Source organism: Carlito syrichta, unplaced genomic scaffold (assembly GCF_000164805.1).
Source record: "Carlito syrichta isolate Samal-C Ts95f unplaced genomic scaffold, Tarsius_syrichta-2.0.1 Scaffold313260, whole genome shotgun sequence".
Lineage (NCBI taxonomy): Eukaryota > Metazoa > Chordata > Mammalia > Primates > Tarsiidae > Carlito > Carlito syrichta.
The window spans coordinates 95624-112355 of NW_007257356.1; the positions used below are offsets into that span (position 1 = coordinate 95624).

Sequence of the window (16732 nt, forward strand, 5' to 3'; positions counted from 1 at the left end):
AAAATGACAGAGCAGATGACCTTTAATTCAAACAATGTAGCTGGAGTGTTTTTTGTTTGTTTGTTTTTTTAATTTTTATTTTAAAGATATGGGATACATTCAGGATTATGTATACAAATGTAAATTATGGAGGTACTCTTGTTGATGAGGTGTGCCCCCCTTCCCGGACAGTTTCCCACTACTGCCAATCCCAACCCCCACCCCACCCTTTCCCGGCAGTTTCCAACTACTGCCAATCCCTTTCTTATAGTATTATGATAATTGTTCAAGGTCCGCTTATAAGTGAGAACATGTGGTACTCAGTTCTTTGTTTCTGTGATAGATCACTGAGTATTATAGACTCTAAGTCCACCCAAGTTGCTGCGAAGTTCATAATTTTGTCCTTCTTTATGGCTGCATAGTATTCTGTCGTGTATATGTACCACCTTTTTTTAAAATCCAGTCATCTTTTGGTGGGCAGCATGGTTGGTTCCATGTTTTTTGTTATTGTGAATAATGCTGCAATAAAACATGCATGTGCAGATATCTTTTTCATAGAGTGATTTGAGTTCCAGCTGGAGTGTTTGATGCAACTTACTGTAAATCCTTGATGGTGTAGATGCTCAGTTAAGACCCTTGAATGAATGAGGGAGGAGCAAAGATGAACTCTATTGTCTTCAATAAATATTTGAATCATTTCTGAAGTCTGACACCAACTCGTATGCACACATGCACACACATACACACCCATTCCTTGGAGTTCTGAAGGCCTTGCCCTTAGAGGCCAATATGTATTTTCATCTCAGTTCAAGATGAAGGTGCTACTCGCTGCTCTGTAAGGGTCATAACTATTCTATTGCCTCAAATATGACAACTTTGTGAAGTGACTTTGAGTTCAGCTAGTCGGGTAGAAATCTTTTATTCCAATCAATAAATTATTTTGAGTTAAACACTCCCACTTCCCATATCTTACCACATTAATTATAAAAACTCATGCAGAGATCATGCACTTATAAACTGGTGTTATTCCAGAGGACTAACTTTGTCTCTGTTATACTGATAGTAGTTCTAACATCTGCCATTTATAATATTTGAGGCATTTATTTAACTTTTTTGAGCACCAGCTCTCTCATATGTAAATTACAGAGTGATTTTAATAAATAGGTACTATTGTAAAGATTATTTACTGGGAGCAGACAGCAGACACTCTTGCTATCATCCTGCCCACTGTGCCCTTCACAGCATACCTTTATTTGAATAAACCTACCCTTCCTAGTAAAAGGAAAAAAAAATTATTTATTGCATTATAGGTTAATACTTAGCTAAAATAAATAGCAACTGCTGAGAATGGAGAATTTTTGTTTATGTATGCCCAATTTCTATTTCCATTCTCACCATAGAGTAGCTTAGTTTCTCTCTGAGGAGCCATTATGATCTGGTTGGTGCTGAGCCTACCCCAGGCTCTGTAGCTCAAACATGCCTGACCGATCAAAGTTTTCTGTAACCAATAGTAGCCCGATGAGACTCAGACCTGAAACCTTGGCACATGTATTGGTAAAGAGAAACTGTCTTTTAGCTGGAGTTAAAGCTAGGAGGGCATAAACCTGGAGTTTCCAAGAACCACTACACACATGGAATCTTCTTGAGAGTGAAGATAAAGCAGAAAAGAGCAGAGCTGACATATGGGAATGAGAAAGATGGAGTCTTCTTCACATTGGTTGAGTATCAAATAGTCATTTCTGAAGCTAGCAGCATTCCAAGACTTGCCCACTAAAAGGCGCTCTAAATTTTCCTTATTTGCTTAAGCTGGATTGAGTTGGGATTTTGGCATCATCTGCAAATTAGAGTCTCAATTATTGCAATAATTATTAAGAGTAAAACCACCACATTACCTGCATGTGCAAGTCTACTTTGTTGTACAAAGTTGATGCTCAATAAAGGATGTACACCTGAATGTTCATAGTTAAATAGAATAGAACCAAGGGAAAGGGTCACTTCATAAGAAAGATGGGCATTCTGGGGCCACTTATTGATAGCTCTAATTCTTCAGGACATACTAGGAAATAGTCTAAGATTTTTGTTTAAAAAACAAATCAAATATTGCTTTGCTTATAGCCTTTCAGTAATTCATACTTAAAGAATATATTTCTACATACCAGTTCATTTAAAATGAATGTAAAAATTACTATCATTAGTGAAATTAGGGACTGGCATGCTCATATAGACCAAAGTACTGGACTAAGCCCACTTAAACTCACTTCTTTTCATTAACTTATAATATACTCTGAGACAATTATCTGAGCAAGAGACGCTAAAAGGAGATATTAATGGATCCAACCTACTCAGGAGGTGAATATCAGCTAAACAAGTACAAGATAGGAAAAATGATAGGCTGAAGTTGTTGAAAATGTCTCTATTGCCCCAAATATTTTCATTGCAGTCTTTCATATTCGGAATTAATTAATATTATTCATGGGAAAATGTATTTTAAAATGGATTTTAATTGTTCCTGAAATTAAGTGTCCATTAGACTGTCCTATTTAGTCACATAAATACAGTTTTGTGGAAGGACGTCATCACTGAAACCACTTCCTTGGATTTCCTAGCTGAGTTCTGTTGGGAGAAGTAGCACCTTCTCATGAAATCATGATCATAGATTCCTTTGTGGAGAATTACTGAACACTTTAATAGGAGCTTATGAAACATGTGCTGGAATTAGTGTGGCTTCAACAAAGATCTCAGACATGAATTCGTTGTTCTAATGAAAATTAGGTTGTAGTCACCAAACACTAAAATATTGAATGATATCACAAGTATATAAGATTACAAGACAAGATGCATAGCTGTCTTAATCTGTTCAGGCTGTTATAACAAATTACCATAAACTGGGTAGTTTATAAACAACAGAATTATATTTCTTAAATTTCTGGAGGCTGAGAAGTTCATGATCAAAGTGCCAGAAGATTAATTTTCTGGTAAGGGTCTGCTTTCTGGTTCACAGATGGTGTCATCTCACTATGACTTTACATAGTAGAAGGGACAAGGCAACTCTTTGGGCCTTTTTTAAAGGCACTTACCCCATTCATGAGGGCAGAGATCTCAGGACCTAATCACCACCCACAGGTCCTATCTCTTAATATTATCAACTTGGAAGTTAGGATTTAAACATATGAATTTCTGGGGGACACAAACATTCAGACCATAGCATTAACATGGACTACTGATCCTCAGGTAGATGCTAGACCCTCAGTTGCTTTGTTTTAGAGGCCAGTCACATCAGGAACAAGTGGGTAGCAAGGCATGTTTGTATAAATTCATGTTTTCATGAATTCAACTCATGCTATCCTGGGACGTGACACATCTTGGAGGCAGAATTAAAGAGAACCTTACATCATATCTGAAGAGCAGATTAGAGGAGCCACTGAAATCAAGAGGTTAATTCAGTAAGGTCTGACTGACCTGCTTGCTCTTGGTTTTCTGCTTTCAGTTAAACTTTTTCCCTCTTCCATGAAACCTGAGAGTAGGTGAAACTTCACCTTCACAGGGTACTTTGTGGATAACATTCATAGGTCACCATGGGAATAGTTGCTTCAGAGTATTTCAGGAACTTGAACCTGTTCCTATCCAGTTTAAAATGGTTGATAACACCAGCCTTTCAACTAGGTATTCACAAGTACCTAAGAGGTGACCTTTTGACGTCAGAGGGTCAAAAACTCACCCTTGGGTCATGTTAATACCGCTATTTTCTATAGATATATCCTATGAAATACCATGAGCCCTGACTACGCTTCCGCTTAATTAACCTGTTACTTCATTTTTTCCCATGGCCAATCACCTTTCTGCATGCCTTACAGTAGCCCACTTTTCTAACCCATAAATATCCCTAAGCCCTATCTTCAGAGAGGCAGATTTGAGAGCTTTTCTTCTGCCTCCTAACTCAGCGGCCTTTTGAATGAATCTTTTCTCTTTTGCATTACGGGTGTCACAGTGATTCAGTTACTGCTTGTGAACAAAATGGACTTGGATCTGGCTAGTAAAACCACTACTCCTAGCGCTGAAATAGAGCACCCAGGAAGAACCTTACTCCTTCAGACTGAGATTCAGACCATATGAGATTTCATGCACCTTCTTGATTTTACCAGTTAATTTTCCTTATTCCACTAGATCAAGAAATTCAGGATTCTCTCTAAAGAGAGATTTGCAACGTGATGCCAAATGGTCTGGCAGAAGGAGTCTACCACCAGTTAAATTTCTTTCAGGGACCTGTGCAGAAATGAAGCTTTACTTTTGCTTACATAGTACATTATGTGACTTGTTAATTCAACTGATTTTTGGAAATTTTATTTTTGTGATGACGACAGCTTGGTGGGGGTTAAATGAGATTGTTTAATCAGATGCTGGCAGAAAGTGACTAAAAACCAAAGGAAAGGGTGGAATTGTTTTGTTAATCCTTTCATTTGCCAAATTGATGACTGGTGAGTAAATATTTTTTAATAACAGAAATGTAGACATTCCAGACAATTGTAATATTAAACTAATTTTTTATTTTTGTCTGTCTGTTTTCTCCATTTCCTCAATCAATGCATACCTAATTTTATAAGAGAAAATTTAAATGGAATGAAAATGTTACCTTATTAATGAGTAGTTAAATGCATAGTTTAAGGTTAGTTTGCTTTAGATCAATATTTAAGTTTGAAACATATGGAAATGAATGATCTATGGAGTTCTTTGGGGTAAAGACTTTAAAATGTATCCAATTTTTTTTCTTACTTATGATTTATTTAAGCTAATTTTCTAAGAAGTTTTTCCCAGATGGAAATACTTTAACTTTTGCAAATTGAATTTTTCCTGGAGAATAATTTTGTGAGGCACAGATTTGAGTCATGGTAAAAATGTGTATTTATACTTTTGGACCAAAATTTACTTTTATGACTACCTCAGTCAAATAGAATCTTCTTCGTTTTCTTTCTCTCCCTTTTCACTTTTCATTTGTCAAAAAATTAGTGCTAATAAAGGAAAGAAAGAAAGAAAGAAAAAGGAAGGAAGGAAGGAAGGAAGGAAGGAAGGAAGGGAAGGAAGGAAGGAAGAAAGAAAGAAAGAAAGAAAGAAAAAGAACCAGAATTATTACAGTATTGAGTTGGTGTTAGAAAGATTACCAACAAATTATTGGAACTCAGGAGTGCTAAATCTAAATTCAGACACTTATGTACAATTAAAATACCTGAGTTTCTATTTTTCAACTTTCAGTTTATGATAAATTGTTAAACTTTCAATTTATGATAAAACAGATACCATTTTTTCTTAGCTAATGTTTCATAAGAGGATTTTTATTTATTTTCTTTTTGTCAAATCTTTTACCCTTTACCCAGGAGAGACACCTGAAATTCTGTGTGAATTACATCCTCTACCCCACTCCACCCCCAAATGAAAACAGTAACCACACTGATGATATTACTAACATTTGAAGATGGGTCCATGCTTATTGAATAGCTCTCAAGTCACACGTAGATGATTTCAAGTAGTGTTTAGTTTAACTTCTAATCTCTCATAAGCTTAGTTGCCAAGAAAATTAGCAGGTTAAGTCAGGGGGAAGGAAGCAGTCCATCTGCTTCTTTTGTGCCACTGAGAACAAACAGCCAACTGATTGAATCCCTCAGACAATTAGTCACAACATTTATAAGCCCCCATGTTCCTGTAACAATCTCATTGACACCTTTATAGATGAGAAGACAGATGATTTCATTGGATGTGAACTTGCCTTTTAAATATATAATAGCACCTTATAAATAACTAGTTTTACTACCACAAGTCTTTCTTATATATTCTGAAATGCAATGCTCACAGCAGCTCTTTTGTAAAATGGATGATTTTACAAATGAGGCAACAGAGTATTACAGAGGTTAAATGATTGCCTAAGTTTGTACATGAGGTGGGATTAGAACCTCTAATCTTTTAATTGCCAGTCCTCTGCTCTCTCTACTATGCTTTTAGAAATGATAAAGGAACTGAGATACTCTTGGATATTTTATGGAAAGGATCTAAGAATACTCATCTCTTCCTCTCAGCTATCCCACCCCACTTGACGGTGCTCCCCTGTAAGAGACCAGTGAACAAAGGAAGTTGGTTAAGAAAGCATAATGGCACTGCATGTACAGCGGAGTATAGGCAAAATAGCAAGTCAGAACTCTCGTAAATTGGGATAAAGGTATCATCTAGCCAAATGGGAGATTTTCTATCTCTCTAGAACATAGAAAGCAAATCTCAAGCTATTGTCATTAGTGACTACATCAGAGAACAAGAAAGGGAAGAGAATACCAGAAGATGTATGACTCCGAACATAGCATAACACTTCCTCTTTGTTTTTTATTTTTGATTATCACTTCAGCTGCACAGAGAGAAGGGGCATCATTGTGTCTCATTTACATGACCTTTAACGACACAGTGATCCTGCCCACTAGTAAACAGGGCTATTCTGTGACAGAAATAGTATGTCCTAGAATCTGAGTCGTTAAGTGTATGTCACTCCCCTTTGGAAAGTAACAAAGGTGGACAGGGAGGAAGGAGAAGAAAAATCTTGCTTCCTTCCTCTTTTGTAGAGACGAATGTGCATTCTGAAGCTGCTTTAATTTTTACAAAGATCCCTTCCAAAGAATTCACGTACATTCCTTGTACTACCAGGGACAAAAGTAGATATACCTCCACTTATCAGTCTAGGCTTTGTTGCACAGAGACAGAAGGAATCTTAGCCATGGACACAGAATGGTAAGAAGTAATAAGTAATTCTGAGTTTTGGTCACACTTTTTCTGCCCAAGAAAGTTTTGAGGTTATAAAATCATCTCTGGCATAGATATTTTCATACTTTGAGAGAGAAGGAAAGCACTTCCACAGATATAAGCCATCTAGAATATTTTGAGTTCACTTATTTAAAAATTAAGTATGAACATTTTATGTCTTCACAGTAGTTAGGTCAATTATCTGAGGATGTAAGAAAAACTTGGGGTTGCAAAATAATACATATATTTTTCATAAAATTGCAAATAATTATTTCATACAAAAAGTTTTTGTACTTGATCATACTGGAAAGAGTACAAAGTAAGTAAAGGCTGTCTTTGTTGCAGATTTAAATAGAAGAAAAAGAAGACAGCAGTTGCTTGGTAATGCTCTGTGTTATTTTCCTGGATATCCTAAGATTAATGCAATTACCTTCTGGGGATGTTTTTGGACTAACAATACTATTTCCATGGGAGACTCAACACATAATGGGAGAAACTGTTGAGAAGTCCAACCCTTCATGACTTAAAGAATTTTGTTTTTTAGCTTACAAATGAATTAGCACTGAGAGAAATAACATTTTAGAGTGAAGCACAGAATACAAACCCTGGACTCCAGCTAAATGTACTTTTCCCAGGATGTATTAAGTCGCTTCCCATGGTGACTTGGGTTAAACATCTTTGCATCTTAATTTCTGAAAACGGATCATTTTACTTCCTTATGACTCTTTTTAGGTGAATAACCCGATTTTTCCTCCTCTTTGTGAGGTAATAGATAGGTAAGTGAATGGGCAGAGGAAAAGGTGTGACAGGAACATTGGCATTCCATTTAACTTAATGCTTGATTCAAATGTTTTATTTTTTATTCTAGAAGAACCCAAAACCCAAAAGTTCATTTAATTTTGGAGTCAAAGCTAAAAGCAGGATCAACAGAAAGCATATAATTTTTTTAGACATTTCAAAAAAATTTGTCTTAAAAAAAGTGTAATTGGAAAATCCTACAGCTTTGCAAACTATCTGAATAGTGCCACATAAAAATTTAATTCCAGAGATTTTGTTTTTTCCCTTTTGTCATGTTAATTTTGTTTTTAAAAAACTATAAGCCCTGGACTTTGGCCTTATCAATCACTTGCCCTGTCTACATCTGCAGTAATACACAGCCTAAAACCTGCCAGCTATAGACACTTTTTACAGAGTTTCAAGTGGGAGTTGGTAAAGACTTCTTTTGAAATGAGTGAGTTTGGGGGAATCTTCTGTTAAAGTTTAGTGCCTGCTCCTGCACAGCTTGTGACATTATCCTAAGTTCTCCTATGACTTAGTGGATACATAAGATTGACTTCTAATGAACCCTGCCATCTTTGAACATACATGAGAACTTCTAAAGTGCTCACTGATACTTTAAAAAGTTTGCTCTGTTTAAGCATTCTTCTTAGACTCTTCTTTGTGAAATTTATTTAGATAGTAAATCTTTCTTTTTTTAAACATCAAACAAAATTATAATGCAACCATCCTAACTGGTTATAAGTTCCAAATTAGTGGTGTCTACGTTAATAAAGCTTTACTGTACATTAAAGTATAATTCAGCTCTAGCACGTGTACTTGAATTTTTGCTCCAAGTAACTAGGTGGTATTTAATTATAGTTAGAATCTTTAATATTACCTAGTTTAATTGTCATATTAAAAACTATTTTGAGACTTGAAGTAATTTGCCTAACATCACAAATTTAGTTTGGGAACTGAAATTATCATATACTTTATCCTACTTAAGTGTTATTGATAAGAATTAAGTACAGGCATATATTGTTATATAAACTGCAATTTTGATATAGACTACATTGTATATCTCTCACTGTATGTGTTGCATGTAACACTTAGCATATGGTGACTCTCAAGTAATGATGTGAGGTGTGTGTGTGTGTGTGTGTGTGTGTGTGTGTGTGTGTGTGTGTGTGTGAAAGCATACTCATGCACACGCATTGGAAGAAGTGTTATAAAATAAACTACATTTTCTAGTTCTCATTTCCTAGGAAGCATTTTAAGTTGATATTTAGTCGCCTGAACAGAAAGCAGGAAAAGATCAATTTATCCTTGATAGATTATGTGATTTTGTGATTACTAGTGTTCCCTATATTTTGGCTGAAAACTAGATCTGGGAGTGGGTGGTGGGTGCTGAATCATCTATCTTAATCACACCAATGAGCTTTCACTTTCTTTAATGTGTTCTTTTAATTTTAATTTTTAAATAATTAGTGGGAAATTGCCAGGGGAGGGGATTTGCCAGGACCGGAAGTAGTGGTAAACTGCCAGGGGAGGGGGGTCACATCTTATCAACAAAGGTACCTGTGCAATGAATATTTGTATACCTAACCCTGAATTGTACCCTACATCTTTTTTTAAAAAAGAAAGATAAAAATAAAATAAATAATTATAGATTCACTGAAGTTTTCAAAGAAACATACCAGGATGTCCCATGCACCCTTCACACAACCTCCCTCAATGTTAACATCATGCAAGAAATACCAGTAACTTAATGTTGGCACAGTCTACAGAGCTTATTCAGATTTCACTAGTTATACTTGTGCTCATTTATGTGTGTATGTGTAGATCTGAGCTATTATCATATGTGTAGCTTCATTCATCATCCTCCAGAATGAAGATATTTCATATGACATTATCACGTTTGCACGTCTCCTTTAACCCACACCTCCCCCTGCCCCCAGTTTCTCATATTCCCTAATCTCTTCTCTAACTCTATAATTATGCTATTGTACAAATATTGTAAAAGTGAAGCCATATAGTAGACAACCTTCTGAGTTTGGCTTTTTTAATGAGGCATCATTTCCTTGAGGGTCATTCAAGTTATGTGTATCAATAGTTCATTTTTTTAATCGCTTAGTAATAATCCATAATTCTGGATAGACTACAGTTTGTTTAGCCATAAACTTACTGAAGGACATTTGGATAGTTTCTGGTAATTGGCTATTATGAAAAAGATGCCATGAGTCGTCTGAAGAAAATAACTTTTAATTTCTCTAGGAGAAATACCCAAGTGTGCAACTTCTGGGTAGTATGATAAGTCCACTTTTAGTTATTAAAGGAAATACTCAACTATTTTCTAGAATGGCTGTACTATATTACCTTCCTAGCAGCAATGTTTCTACATCCTCACAAGCATTTTGTATTATCACTATTTTTCATTTTGGTCATTCTGAGAGATGTGTAGTAAAATCTCACTGTGGTTTTAATTCGGATTTTCTACTGTCTAATGATGTTGAACATCTTCCAAGTACTTATTTGCCATAGAAAATCCTCTTTACTGAAATGACTGTTTATGTCTTTTACCTATTTTATAAACACACTATTTTTTTCTTTTTTTAACTTTATTTTAAAGATGTGGGGTACAATTCAGGTGTACAAATGGTCATCACACAGGATACAAATTAGGTGTACAAATGGTCATCACACAGGAAAAGTAGGGACCTCACTTTGGTCCCCACTTCAACTGGTTTGAGATCAGGTACTCTTATTGATGTAGTGTGCTTCCCCACCCCCAGCAGTTTCTCACTACTGTCAATCCCTTTCTTATAGTAGTATGATAATTGTTCAGGATCTGCTTATGAGTGAGAGCATTTAGAATATGTAGTACACAGTTCTTTGTTTCTGTGATAAATCACTAAGTGCTATAGACTCTAAGTCCACCCAAGTTGCTGCAAAGTTCATAATTTTGTCCTTCTGTATGGCTGTGTAATATTCCATTGGGTATATATACCACATTTTTTAAAATTCAGTCTACTTTCAGTGGGCAGCACAGTTGGTTCCGTATTTTTGCCATTGTAATGCTGCAGTAAACATGAGTGTGCAGGTACTTTTTTAATAGAATGGTTTGATTTCCTCTGGGTATATTTCCAGAATGGGGATTTCTGAATCGTATGGAAGGTCAATTTAATGTTGATTTTTGTTTTGTTTTGTTTTGTTTTGAGAAAGCAGGATTTATTGAGAAGACAGAAAAGCTCTCGTAGTGGAAGGGAATCTGAGGAGGTTGCCGTAATGTTGAGTTTTGAGAGATCTTTGTTTTACATACACGTCCATTGTCACACATGTGATTTGACAATATTTTTTTTAAAAACTCTAGTTTGTCTTTTTTTCCTCTTCAGGGAATTTTTAGCAGGGCAAAAGCTTTCAGTTTTGGTAAGGTCTAATTTATCCATTTTTGGATTATCACTATTTTTCATTTTGGTCATTCTGAGAGATGTGTAGTAAAATCTCACTGTGGTTTAATTGGAATTTTCTACTGTCTAATGATGTCAAGTCTAAGAATTCTTTGCATAGCCCTACACTTCGGACTAGGTCCTAGAAGATCTTCTAATTTTTTTTTCCTAGAGATTTCAGTATTTTAGATTTTGATCCATAAGCCATTTTTAGTTAATTTTTGTATAAGGTGAGAAGTTTATGTCTGTGCTTATTTCCTTTGCTTGTGGGTGTCCAATTGCTCCAGCACCATTTGTTAAAAAGATTAATCTTTCTCCATTGAATGGCAGCATAATTCTTTAAAAAATATATAATCCTTAAATAAAGTATGTGTCCTACATAATACTAATTTGAAACTTTTGAGCACCTATTCTGTGCCAGGTACATTTCTAAGCACTTTCTCTGCATCATTAATCATTTATTATTTGCAGAAAAAATTTATGTGAAGCAGTATTGGTTACTCACTTTAGAAATATGGAAAAATATATGATTTGCTCAAGATCATAAAGGGAGTATGATATAAACACAGAATAAGAATTCATTTCTGCCTGACTCAAAAACCCATGACATACTTAATACTAAAAATGTTTTTTTCACCAATGGAAACTAACAGTTGTGGCTTTTCATCTACCAAGTCCTTATCATGTTGTATAGTCAGGATTGATGATGTCTTTGGCAGATCCTTAAAAAAAGTAGTTTCTCCATTTAAAAAACTCAACTGGAAGTTTGGAAACTGGTTATGAAATTCAACCAGGCATTTGCCATATTATCTATGACCAATTTAGAAAACAGAATGGTAGGAATCCTGGCCTGTTGTAGTTATGGTGCATTGCATTTGTATGTTGTTCAGAAAGTATGGAAATTTCCTTTATAACCTAAGTCTCTTCACCAAGAAATGTAATGGTCAAATGGGTTATCCTCGATTAGGTGGAGAAGGTAAAAAAGGGGTGACATCAGGGTTGTACTCAGAAATGGTTTATGGCTGGGGTAGGAACAAACAGTTGAAGTAGTGCACTGAAAGTCTCCAAAGGAAAAGACTGTGAAATTCCTGTTCCTGTAGGCATTTCAATAACTGATGAAAATAGTAACACTGTAAGATACCTCACTAAAGACAGAATTGTGGTAGCTGAAAGGAGTCTTAGTGGTATATTACTTAAAAAATTACTTACCATTAAAAGACCGGAAACAATTCACCTTGATCTAAAACGTATAGCTGATGTAGGCCTAATAGGATTTTTAAATGCTGGAAAATCCTCTTTGCTGAGTCAGGTTTTGAATACAAAACCTACAATTGTAGATAATGCATCTACAGCATAAAAGTCTGAACTTGGAAAGAGCATGTACAATGATTTCAAACTCATATCAGTGGCTGATCTTTTGGGTTGAATAAAAGAGCACATGTGAACCAAGGAATGGGCCACCTAAATCCCCACTTGAAACCCACAATATAAGAAATAAATAAATAAAATAAAAAAGGAATGGACACAAATTCCTCAAGCATATACTCATAGAAAGAACTAGACAACTACTTTTTGTTGTTGATACTTGAATTTTTGGACTTCAGTTTCCTTCTCAAATTCAATACAGAACTGCTTTTGAAACCGTAACACTGCTTACAAAAGAGTTGGAGTTGTACAAAGAACTTTAGACAAAACCTGCACTCTTGGCAGTTAATAAATGGATTTGCCAGATGTCAAAGATTAATTCTATGGATTGATGAGCCAACTCCAGAATCCTAAAGATTTTATCATCCCCAAATCTACAATTACCAGAGAAGGAATTGAAGAATTAAAGAACTGCATGAGATAATCACTGAATGAACATGCCAACCAGAAAAATGATGCATATCATAAGAAACAGTTGCTTAATTTATGGATTTCCAATACAATATCTTATAGTGAGTCACCATTAAAGCATGCTGTTAGTAGTTGCAGAATGGATATAATTTAAATCTATTAAAATGTTATCAATAGAATACTATTTATCCCTTAAAGAGAAGGAAACCCTGTCATTTGTGACAACATGGATGAGCCTGGAGGACATTGTTATGTTAAGTAAACCAGGCACAGAAAGACAAATACCACATGATTTCAATTATATGTGGAATCTAAAAAAGTTGAACTCACAGAAGCAGAGAGTAGAATGGTGGCTACCAGGAGTTGGGGATGTAGGATAGTTAGGGAAGTGTTGGCCAAATGATACAAAATTTCAGTTAGAGAGGAAGAGTAAGTTCAAGAACTCTATTGTACAGCATGATGACTATAACTAATAATAATGGATTGTATTTTGAAGGTCATTAAGAGTAGATTTTAGATTTTAAGTGTTCTCACCCAAAAAAGTATGTATGTAATGCATATGTTAATTAGCACAACTGAGCCATTCCACGATGCATCTTTCTTTCTTTCTTTTCTTTCTTTCTTTCTTTCTTTCTTTCTTTCTTTCTTTCTTTCTTTCTTTCTTTCTTTCTCTTTCTTTCTTTCTTTCAAGCAGTATTTATTAAGACAGAAAAGCTCCCACAGTGGGAGGATACCCGAGTGGCTTGCTCATATATATTTCCAAACAAGTTGTACATGAAAGATATGTACAGTTTTTCTGTGTCAATTTTTAAATGTATTTAAAAAAGAAAAAGAATGAAAGCAAACAAATGGTAGTCTTTCTCCAGAATCAGTTTTGACAATACTCTTTGCCATGCCTATAGTTATAGCCAGGGCACCTAGCACATTTGCTCCTTCTTTACTTGGCTTATATTTAACAGAACTTCTTCCAGAGCCATGTTGATTTTTAACAAAGGTCATGCAGCTAAGAATGACTTTCCTTATTAACTGAGTCTCTAATTCCTTGTAAAATTCTTGATGGGTTATTTTCTCGGACGTTAACCTGTAGTAATGATTTCTTTGTGATTTACATGTTATGCCCTCAATTTACATATATTTCTAATGTGCTTCTCTTCATTTTCTGAAGGCTTGCTCGGATATTGCATATTAAAACAAAGTGAACAAGTGGGTCACCTGGCACCATATGTTGCTTGGAAGGGGAATGATAGCGAGGCTTTACCATAGGTCTACTTTCTTTCATAAACATTTGATACTTTGTCACCTTTTGCAAATAGAAAATCTCCTGGATAGAGCAAAAATCAGAAGATGAATTGCTTTGCTTCCTCTACTGATTACTTGCTGTATGACCTTGACCAGCCTCCAATTCTAAACTTGCCCATCTTGTGAGTACAGATCACAAAGGAAATAAATGCTTTGCTCTTGAGGGTTAGCTTTTATTGTTGTCTTGTTTTATGAAATATATGAGCTGGTCTTTTGGAAGCAAAAAGTATGTTGGTCTTTTACAAGAGCCATAAGAGAGGACCTGTCTAGGGCATCTGGCAAGACACAGGCACAGGCTAAAGTGACACATAACTGTCTCCAATAATGTAAGCTCCCTGAAGACAGGGAATCTGTGTGTTTTGTTCCATGCTCTATCTTCAGAGTCAACAACTATGTCTGGTACTCTCCTCTCCTCTGCTTGCTGTTTTGAAGCCTGTTTCCACACCTCCATGCTAAGCTTGCAAGGTAATAAAAGTAGCCAAGTTAGCCTTGGAGCCTCACATCCTTCCTAAGTAGTGATCCTACATCCCAGGCTTGGTGCCCAAACCAACTTCCCCAGTTGTCTGGGGAAACAACTGAACCAATAATAATCTCAGATAATCTTGGTTAATCTGTTTCCTTCTTTTATTCTCAAAGTTCTTTCTATAAACTGAGGAAATAACTCTAGACTTCACTGATCTATTGTTAATACAAAATTAGCTGATACAGTGAAAGGACTCTCCAAATGAAAAAGCTCCATACCCATCTAAGAAGTAATGTTTCTGTTTCATAATAGTGAAGCAGTTCCACAGCTCTGTTTCTGCTTAGACTGACTGGTTCAAATCTTGGCTATATGGCCGGGAAGAAAACACTTTGAAAATGGGGAAAGTCTCATGTTTCCTATATGTGAAATGAGGGCATGATTGGGGAGATCTGAAAATTCAGAAGGATAATAAATGTTAGAACATGGAATTAGGCTGCTTGGGCTCATATACTCACCCTGCCATTTGCAGAGCTTCTTGGTGCCTCAGTTTCTTTGAGTAAAGAGTCATATGTTAACAATTCATACTTCATGGGACTGATGTAAGAAAGAAATTAAAGTACATTAAATAATCGGCAACATGCCTGGCACATAGTAAGCATCAATAAATGTGGTGTAAATAGGTTACCATGATGAATAAATATATATATCCACCCCTATAAACCCCTTTCCTCTTCCTGGATCTTGAAAGATGAGTGTGATTAGAAACACGGTGAATTTTGTTGTGGTGGAGAAAGTCCACTTGGAATGTTCCCTCAGATATGAAATAAATCTCTTTCATATACACTCTTTGGAGAATATTCCCTTTTCTTTTTGCCAGAAATTTTCTAATTCTTGCTCTTCCTGCTTTACAGAGAAAAATAAAAAGCATGTGCAAGAGTTTTTTTTTTCTTGTCCCAAAATGTCACCAGCACTACCACCTGTCCTAGTTCCAGCTCTGGTGAACTCCAACAGACCTCCTCAAATGGACAGCATTAGGAACCTTGTCAATTTCACAATGTTTTTTGCCTGAAGCTACCTTAGGTCCCTCATGCTGTAGGTATGCTGAAGAGCCTGGAGGTGACAGGCTATTTTGCATCCATGCACACTGGGACCTGGGATGCTGTCAGAGTGTTCATGCTTCACTCCCTCCACTGCCCCCACCCCACGTCATTTTCATTTGTACTTTCTGAATTCTTTCTGTTTTTGCAAGTTTCTTTTAACCACAGTCTTAATGCAGCCTGATATGGGAGAAAGGAATATCATATATATAGTAATTTTTTAAACAGTAACATAACTTATGACTCTATCACAGAATGTAAAGGAGTAAGTCTCTCGATTGAATGATTAAATCAAGTTCTGGTGGGTATCTTAGGCTCTGAGCTCTCCTGAAGTGTTCAGCACTGAGCCTGCATCAATTGGCCTGATCATCCTTTATCATTATTTGAGTGGAAAGGAGTAGAAATTCTGTCCTTGTGGATAATGTAGTGTAACTTTGGAAAGGTGACTTAAATTTCCTGGCCATGGTTTATATTCCTCATAAAGTAAAGATAATATGAATATCAAACCATTATTGTCTAAAGGGCAGAATTAGGTATGACCTCATCTGGAATACTTAGTTGCAGAACTGCTGAGGGAAAAATCTCATTTAACATCCTTTTAAGGCTTGCACTTTGAGGACAGGGTGAATGCGAGCCTTCAGTACATGCTCCTTAGAAAGAAAAGTTAAAATGATTGTCAACACTAAAAATATTCGTGTCAATTTCTTATAACCCTTATGAAGTGGCAACATTGCATAGAAATTTATTCGTGAAGTATGAGGTCAGAGGTACTTATTTTGTAAATTTAAGAAATTCCTGGTTTGGTTAATACAGAACCATAATAAGAATCAGTAAGTGGAAACACTTGACAAAACTATGTAATTGTAGATCATTAGTGGGCAAAAGACTTCCATTTGCCTTAGGCTTGACATTTCTAGAAATAAAATTATTGAGAAAAGATTAAGGATGAAATAAATCATTTGGAGGAAAAGGGTTCATAAAATGACTTAAACCAGACCTCAAAGTACACATCTTATTACAGTTGACAGGCCTACTTGGAAGATAACTCACACGCAAGCCACCTGCCTTCAGAATCCCAT

General features: G+C 35.7%; 1 pseudogene; it reads left to right on the forward strand.

Annotated features, from left to right (window-relative positions):
• Positions 1-11819: 11819 nt before the first annotated feature.
• On the forward strand, positions 11820-12965 carry LOC103272808 (annotated as a pseudogene).
• The last annotated feature ends 3767 nt before the right edge of the window (positions 12966-16732 follow it).